The sequence below is a fragment of the Suncus etruscus genome, chromosome 2 (assembly GCF_024139225.1).
Source record: "Suncus etruscus isolate mSunEtr1 chromosome 2, mSunEtr1.pri.cur, whole genome shotgun sequence".
Taxonomy (NCBI): Eukaryota; Metazoa; Chordata; class Mammalia; order Eulipotyphla; family Soricidae; genus Suncus; species Suncus etruscus.
The window spans coordinates 76,993,271-77,002,643 of record NC_064849.1 but is presented as its reverse complement, the minus strand read 5'-3'; the positions used below and the strand labels follow the sequence as shown (position 1 = coordinate 77,002,643).

Sequence of the window (9,373 nt, the reverse complement as noted above, 5' to 3'; positions counted from 1 at the left end):
TCCTAAATATTCTCTTATACAGTGACGATTTTCTCCACTGTTTTGTCTGTTCTACTCTTTGTGATCTGATCTGTTCAATAAGGAATTCTGGTAGGACTGTCCCTCAGTTTAGAGCTCACGTTAGAACCAAATTACAGGGATTGTTGGACTTGTTTCAGCGGCCCCCATATGCACCAATAATGCCATGTGGCATTGTTTCTCTTTTGCATAGGCACATTAAAATGGGAAAATACTATACATACAAACAAGTTCTTATCTAATGAGATAGAAACACACAAATATTGTGATGCAATACACCTTGAACATTGTCATAATGTCCTGACTCAGGCCTAAGAAGAACAGGCATTGTCCATTCACCCCTGAACCAGGGATGCCAGCTACGAAACAACCATAGTTGTCTATAACATCATCTGGAAGCAATCCTCTACCAAGGAAGACCCTACTACTGCTCCAGCACTGACCTACTTTAAAGAGACTTCCCTTAACACCCAGGAGACTTAACAACAACGACCTGCTTTCATGACAGGGCTCTCCACATAGCCCTCTATTTGTGAGTTTATTTCTATATTTCAAAAATTAATTATGGCTTCAATATTCTATTAATTTATAAGATATTAAGTCTTTAACTTTCTGTTTTTCAGTGAGATTTTAATATTGTTAATGGTTCTTAGAAAATTGTTATGTATTTAATATAACCCTATCTTCTATACATAAACTACCAAGTTCAAAAATATATAGAAAAATAAAATAGACTAACATAACAGTCTGTTTCTTTTATTTTAAATTAATGATAATATGTGTTCCTTATTTCTCTCTATTAATTAATTAATATTAATTGCTTAATCTTCTTTATTAATAAAAATTTAAATTTCTTTGAGTATTCTGGGGCCAGAGAGGTGGTGCAGCTGTAGGGCATTTGCCTTGCACATGGCTGACCTAGGATGGACCATGGTTCTGTCCCCAGCGTCCCAGATGGTCCCCCAAGCCAGTAGTGATTTCTGAGCTCATAGCCAGAAGTAACCCCTGAGCATCATCATGTGTGGCCCCAAAACTAACTAACTAACTAACTAACTAACTAACTAACTAGCTAATAAATCTCTTTTAGTATTCCTAGTGCTCCAAGCAATGTAGTACAGAGTGAGAATTTTTTTTAATAAAATCTTTATTTAAGCACCGTAATTATAAGCATGATGGTAGTTAGGTTTCAGTCATAAACAGAACAATCCCTTCACCAGTGCAACATTCCCACCACCAATGCTCCCCCTCCCTTCTTCCCAACCCTTGCCTGAATTTGAGAGAGGCATTCTACTTCTCTCATATTGAGAATTTAATATTTTAGATGGAGATAAGATCACACATTCTTCTAGTTTATACTAGAAGAAACAGACAATAATTGAAGAAAAAGACAATAATAAAATAGCCAAATGTAATGCAGAGAAATCTGTGATAGTGGGTCAGCCATAACATCTCCCAGTTTATAAAAATCAGAAAATTTCTAGTTTGTATGCTGAAAAAACAAAGAACTTACTTCTTTATACATCTTCTTTCTTATTATCCCATAATCCTCTTATAATATTTACTGCTGTTAGCATAATGTGCATATTTGAGGGTTACAATGTTAATAAAAAATGAGCATAGTTTTAAATTTTATTAAAGTAGAGTTAGTCATGTTCCCTTCATAACCATTAAACTCTTAAGACATTCAGCCACAGGAAAACATATCTATAACTAAAATTGTAATTAGTTTCAAAATAGAAGTAATAATTGTGTTTATTTTCTAGAGTAGAATTTTTTAATAAAATACCTTCATTTAATTTTTGTTTGTGTTTGGAGCCATGGTCAGATTATTCCTGGAACTACATTCAGTAATTACTCCTGTTGAACTTAGTGGAACATACAGGGGTACAGAAAATGGAGCCTGGGTCTGCAAACAAATGCTTCACTCACTGTATTACACTCTTTGACTCAAGGATGCTGCTATATTTAGATGGATATATCATAAATATCTGTGGTCTTATAAAAATAATGAATAATGTTCTAAAACTATGTAATATAGAAATTTTACAATAAAGATAAATAAAATACTTCTGAAGTACTTCTCTTTGCATAAATTTTTTTGAGGGTGGAGGGATTGGAAGGTTGGATCATAACCTGCAGTTCTCAGGACATAATCTTTTTTTTATAATTTTTATTGTGACCAATTTGAATTACAAGTCTTTCATAGTTATATTTAAGGTACAAAGTGACAGTGAATTAGGACCATTCCCACCACCAGTGTTGTCAGGACATATCTTTATTCTGCTCAATATTACTCCTGGCAGTACTCCGGGACTATATTAGATCTAAAGATCAGATCCATGTTGGTTATATGTAAGGCAAATGCATTAACTCCTGTGCCCAAAATGTTCTTTTCTTTCTTTCACTTATTTTTGGAATGTTTTTTAATTAATATCTTTATTTAAACACCTTGATTACAAATATTACTGTAGTTGGATTTAAGTTATGTAAAGAACACCCCCCTTCACCAGTGCAACATTCCCATCACCAATGTCCCAAATCTCCCTCCTCCCCAGCCCACCCCTGCCTATAATCTAAACAGGCTTTCTACGTCCTTCATTTATTTACATTGTTATGATAGTTCTCAATGTAGTTATTTCTCTAACTGCACTCATCACTTTTTGTGGGAGCTTCATGTCATGAGCTGGACCTCCAGCCCTCCTCTCTGTTTCTGAGAATTATTGCAAAAATGTCTTTATTTTTCTTAAAACCCAAAGATGAGTGTGACTACTCTGCATCTATTTCTCTCCTTGTGGCTTATTTCATACAGCATAATATTTTTCATGTGCATCCATGTTTAGGAAAATTTCAAGACTTCATCTCTCCTGATGGCTGCATAATATTCCATTATGTATATGTACTACAGTTTCTCTAACCATTCATCTGTTGAAGGACATCTTGGTTGTTTCCAGAGTCTGGCTATTGTAAATAGTGCTGCAATGAATATAGGTGTGAGGAAGGGATTTTTGTATTGTATTTTTTTTTGTTGTTCCTAGGGTATATTCCTAGAACTGGTATAGCTGGAACATATAGGAGCTCAATTTCCAGTTTTTGGAGGAATCTCCATATCATTTTTCATAAAGGTTGGACTAGATGGCATTCTCAACAGCAGTGAATAAGAGTTCCTTTCTCTCCACATTCCCGCCAGCACTGTTTGTTCTCATTCATTGTGATGTGCGCCAATCTCTGTGGTGTGAGATGATACCTCATAGTTGTTTTTATTTGCATCTCCCTTAGTGATGGGGAGCATTTTTTCATGTGCCTTTTGGATGCAAAATGTTCTTATTTTATTCTATTTGTTTTGTTTTGTTTTTTGGGGCCACACCCGGCAGTACTCAGGGGTTACTCCTGGCTATCTGCTCAGAAATAGCTCCTGGCAGGCATTGGGGACCATATGGGATGCCGGGATTCGAACCATCCACCTTAGTTTCTAGATAGGCTGCTTGCAAGGCAAACACAGTTGTGCTATCTCTCAGGCACCCAAAATATTCTTAATTTAAATGAAGATTTACTCTTAAATATCTGAAATATTTTTTACTCCTATACGTTTGAAACAATATTTTGTTTTATTTTTTAATTATAATACCTTTATTTAAACACTATAATTACAAACATGATTATAGTTGATTTTAATTCATAAACAGTACACCCCCTTCCCCAGTGCAGCATTCCCACCACCATTGGTCCCATGCCTGCCTGTATTTGAGAAAGTCATTCTACTTCTCTGACTCACTAACATTGTCATCATAGTTGTTAGCTATTGTTTTCTCTAAATGCACTCACCACTCTTTGTGAAAAGCTTCATATTGTGGACCAGTCCTTCCAGCCCTCATCTCTATTGTCTCTGGGTATTATTACAATAATGACTTTCATTCTTCTTAAAACCCATAGATGAGTGTGACTATTTTGTGTCTATCTCTCTACCTCTGACTCAAAATAATATTATGTTTTAATCATAGATGTAGTGATTTAAATACTATGAGAAAACTAAAGTGTTTACTGCTAAAAGTCTCAGGCAGATAAACATATTTTTCATAATTTATTTAAGAACTGAGGTTACAGAAATGTTCATAGTTGGGTTTCAATCATAGAATGTACATTGATTGCCTTTACCAATGTAGATAGGCATATTTCATTGACATTTATACTTATCTTTGTATAACAGATTAGAAAACAGAAGTATATCAAAAACAAATGTCTTTAGATCTAGAAATAGTAAAGGATTCAATCAAAGGTTAAAACATTCAGTTTTTTAAATTAACACTTGAAATCGGGGAGGACAAGTCATTTAGTGATTAGGACTTTACATTTAAGTGGCCAAAATTTAAAATGATGCACCACTAAAAGTATCTCCCAAACACAGAAAGAATAGTAAATCTTGAGTACTGCTTGCTGTAGTCCACCAAAAAAAATTTTTAATTAAATAAAACATATTCTTGGTAATGCCCTATATAACTTTCCTTTATTACCAGCTGTTTCACCATTTTAAATATTTTAATTAACCATTGAAGTTAAGAGCAAGTAAATTATTTTTTACTATAGAATTTGCAATCACATGCTCACTTTGCAGCACATATACTAAAATTGGAACAATACAGAGATTAGCATGGTCCCTGAGCAAGGATAACACAAATTCATGAATGGTCCATATTAAAAAAAAAAAAAGAATTTGAAATCACTTGAACATTTATATAAAAATGTCCTATTTTTCATATATAAGAGTATTTTTAAGGTATTATATGAAAAAATAAAAAAATCAGCAGATCCACATACTGTCATTCTTTAACAACTACATTTTAACCATTTTTCATAACTTGCTGAACTTTCCTTTATAGCTTATCAGTACAGTACTACCCCATTTTTCATAATCAGCATAAGGTTTATTATTCTCTGAATGTCATATTCACATCTTATAATTCATAATAACTAGAAGCATGAGTATTTTTTACTAAAATTAGAAAACTTTAATTTCCTTCTCTTTGAAACTTTGTTCAGAAACAAACTAAATATTAAGTTTTATAACATTCTGCATATTATGGAATATACATAATTTGGAATGTTTTACTATTTTTTTATGAAATGGCACTTCTCAATATTTTTCTTTTTTCGGGGGAGAGGTTTTAGCATCACACCCAGTGACACTCAGAGGTTATTCCTGGGTATGAGCTCAGAAATCGCTCCTGGCTTGAGAGACAATATGGGATGCTGTGTAATCTAACAATAGTTTGTCTTAAGCTAGCATGTGCAAGGCAAACACATTACTGCATGCACCGCTGCTCCGGCCCCGATATTTTTCAAAATCTTTACATTTAGAAAAATTTCTTCAGAAATAATTCTATGCAGACATTTTTTTTTTTTTTTTGGTTTTTGGTTTTTGGGCCACACCCAGCAGTGCTCAGGGGTTACTCCTGGCTGTCTGCTCAGAAATAGCTTCTGGCAGGCACGGGGGACCATATGGGACACCGGGATTTGAACCAACCATCTTTGGTCCTGGATCGGCTGCTTGCAAGGCAAACACCGCTGTGCAATCTCTCCGGGCCCTTTATTTCGTTTTTTTTTTTTTTTTTCTTTTTTTTTGGGTCACACCCGGCATTTGGGACACCGGGATTCGAAACAATCACCTTTGGTCCTGGATTGGCCGTTTGCAAGGCAAACACCGCTGTGCTTGTGCTATCTCTCCGGGCCCCTATGCAGACATTTTACTTTATTTTTCTTCACATATAATTATCAACATTTTCAATATATTAAGATATACTTTACAAAATGCTAATACTCTTATCATTTTAAAAGACCTTCTTATTGTATAACACTTTTTCCCAAACTCACTGGTCATGCATTTATATATCAAATATATAGTCTATGTGTTAGATATTCTTCTGGGTAGTTAGATAGGAAAAAATAGAGTATTCCCTTATTCTGGACTTTTTAAATTTATCATATTTTAAAGGATTAGGCAATGCATAGTCACAGAAAACTATAATAATCATATAATAGACATACATGTGTGTTACTCTGGTAACAATGAACAGAAGAGCATTGTATCTTCATGTAGATTGTTTCATGGTGTATCTTTATAAGGAAAGTTGCCTTTTTAACAGAATTCTACGAGTATTTTAAAATTTTTGCAAGATGTGCCAGGATATAGGATATTTAAGAAATGAGAATGTATGTGTGTGTCAGAGAGAGAAAGAGAGAGAAAGAGAGAGAGAGAGAGAGAGAGAGAGAGAGAGACAGAGACAGAGACAGAGAGACAGAGACAGAGAGATAATTTAAGCAATTTAAGGACCTGGCTTCCATATTTTTGAATAAAACTATTTATTTTCTTTTCATATAAAACTGTAAATGTTAATTGCATATTTACAAATATGACTCAATGACTTAATATCCACAGCAATATCTAAACTGAAAGCTGACCGAACAATTAAGACAGGGCACTCTATCCTTAAGAGATCCTTGCAAATAACTAGCATTGCAATGAACAAATAAAAGCAACATTTGAAGTGTTTAGTCATAATTTTGTGAATATATGATGAGAAATAAAGCTAGATTTGCTATTTGAACACTTGGATATTTGCCTCTGTACCCCAACGTTTAATCCCTTTCCATCCCTTCTTTAAACAGAGACAGATGTGAAGGAAAGCACACTGAAGTTAGAACTAAGTCTATATGTGGCACATAGAAAAAAAAAGTACAATATTTTTTCTTATATTTCATTTATAAATGACAAGATGACTGGAAGAGAAATTCTAAAACTAGGAGTTTTTTTTTCCAATAAGAAAGACTAATTTTAATCAGGTAAAATTCTGTTCTATAGGCATGAGGATAGATCAGCTGATCAGGCTTCTAAGAAAGTGCCTATATACATTTTTTTTACTGATTTATATAATTATTAAAACACATATGCAATTCGGATCATCATATCTTATTCTGAATCTCTTCTTGAAAAATGTCTGACTCTCCTACTAGACTGTAGGAGAATGTAGTGGAATAGAGGCAACAGGAAGTGTCTCAGTTACAGCACCATGCACTCTATTTTATCTATCATTATTGGCCTCCTAAGATAGTTTAACGTAATTCACTGACATCATTCATCTTCATTTCTTTCTCATACTTTACTTTAAAATCAAAATTCAACTAGTATTTAGTGAGTGCCCACTAGGTGTCAGACAATCTCCTAATAATTTCAGAAACCGACCTTGCCTAATATTTTTAAAATATGTATATAAAATAAATGATATAAGAAAATCCAGTGTGAGAAAAGGCTCATTTCCTGTCATTTTACCCTTGAAAATGTTGATTAAAAATAGTTCCTAAAAGCATTGCAATTGCAATTCATTTTATAGTTGATTTGATTATAACACCGTTGCTTTTTTAAAATGACTGTGAATGACAAATTAACCCAGGAAGGTCATTACTGTCTCAAAGAGTCATACTTAGAAAAGCATGCATTGATCAGAGAAAATCTTTTTTTTTTTCTTTACTACTAAGTCATTTTATTGTTTGTTTTGCTTTGGGGCTACACTCTGTAGTTTGAGGGTTATTCCTGGCTCTATGCTCAGAAATTACTCCTGGCAGGCTCAGGGAACCGTTTGAGATGCCAGGGGTTGAACCTGGGTTGGAAGCATGCAAAGTAATTTGCCTACCCACTGTGCTATCTTTCCAGCCCTAATTGAATTATTGTGAAATGCCTTGCTACAAAGTTGTTATGATTGAATTCAGTCATAAAATCTCCAACACCTATCACCTTCACCACCACCAATATCCCGTTTCCTCCAATCCTCATCACTGTCCTCCCTCCTGCCTGCCTCTATGGCAGATATTTTTCTTCTCTCTCTCTTTTTCTGTCTTTTTTCTTTCTCTGTCTCTCTGTCTGTCTCTCTCACTATATATATGTGTATATATGTACATACACACATATGTATCTTTTCCTTTTAGATTATGTGGTTTGCAATACCACATATATATGTGGTATATATATATTTCTTTTAGATGATATGTTTGCAATATGGTTACTGTTAGAAGAGTTATATCACTTCCTCCCCTTTCAGTAGCCAGTTCTTGTCCAGAGTGATTATTTTCAGTTATGATTGTCATAGTGGTCCTTTCTCTGCCCTACATGCACTCCCCCACTATTTTTCAAGCTTCTTACCATCAACCAGTCTCCTGGTACTCGTGGCTATATTTTGGGGTATTATTAATATAATATCTGTTTTGTTTTTAATTTTACAAATGAGTGTGATCATTCCATATCTAGACTTCTTCCTCTGACTCATTTAATTTAACATAATATTCTCCATATTCACTCATGCATGAGCAAATTTCATTACTTTATTTTCCTAAAAGTGGTGATGCATTTGTAGTTTTGCCACACTTCTCTATCACCTATCTATTTTATAACACATTGTTTCCAGATTCTGTGATAGACATAGGCGTTCACATGCCATTTTTTCATTTTTCTGCCTGTGCTTTCTTTGGGCCTCCTAGCTTTTATTCCAGAAATGGTGTTGAAAGGTCATATGTGACCTTAATTTTTAATATTGCAAGGCATATCCATATTGTTTTTCAAAAATGCTGGACATCTTGGTTCCCACAAGCAGTGAATGAGAGTACCTTACCCTACATCCACTCCAACACTTATTGTTCTCGGTATTTTTGATGTGTTGCAGACTCTGTGGTATGAGTTGAGATCTCAATGTTTCTATTTTCTTCTCTCAGATCATTAATGATGATAGTAATATTTTCATGTGCTCTTTAGCTATTCGTATTTCTTCTTTGAGAAAAATTTTGTTCATCTTTTTTCCCAATTATTTTAATGAAGTTACATGTTTTATTCATGTTAAGCTCTACCAGTGTATTATATACCTTAGATATTAACTAACCCCTTTTTAGACTGCTATGGGGTGAATAATGTTTCTCAATAAGTGGGTAGTCTTTGTATCTTGGTCACCATTTATTTGGAGGTGCAGAAGCTGTTGAGTTTCACCTTATTTTACCCAAAATAAAGTTTATCCCTGGTTTCATTGTATCTCTTTGTTTACAAACTTGTTTTTATCCCAAACAAAGATTATCTTACTTGTAAACCTGTAGGTTTACTGCCCCACCCAGGGGTAATCTCGGTACTCAATAAAAATGGTAGTTCTGGCAGGCAGCGAGGAGGTCCATATTGCTAGACTACACGTGTTTCACCCTCAGAGTAGTCTGGATTGTTTATTGTGTGATCCTGATTTAGACTCATTCACCTGGGCTTGGAGATATGATGCGTGGGTGATTTTACAACTGGCTTCCAAACCTTTGACTGACTTAAACCCTGGACCCA

General features: G+C 34.3%; 1 pseudogene; it reads left to right on the top strand.

The window, feature by feature from the left end:
• The first annotated feature begins 4,612 nt into the window (after nucleotides 1–4,612).
• Nucleotides 4,613–4,712, top strand: LOC126002354 (uncharacterized; annotated as a pseudogene).
• Nucleotides 4,713–9,373: the final 4,661 nt, after the last annotated feature.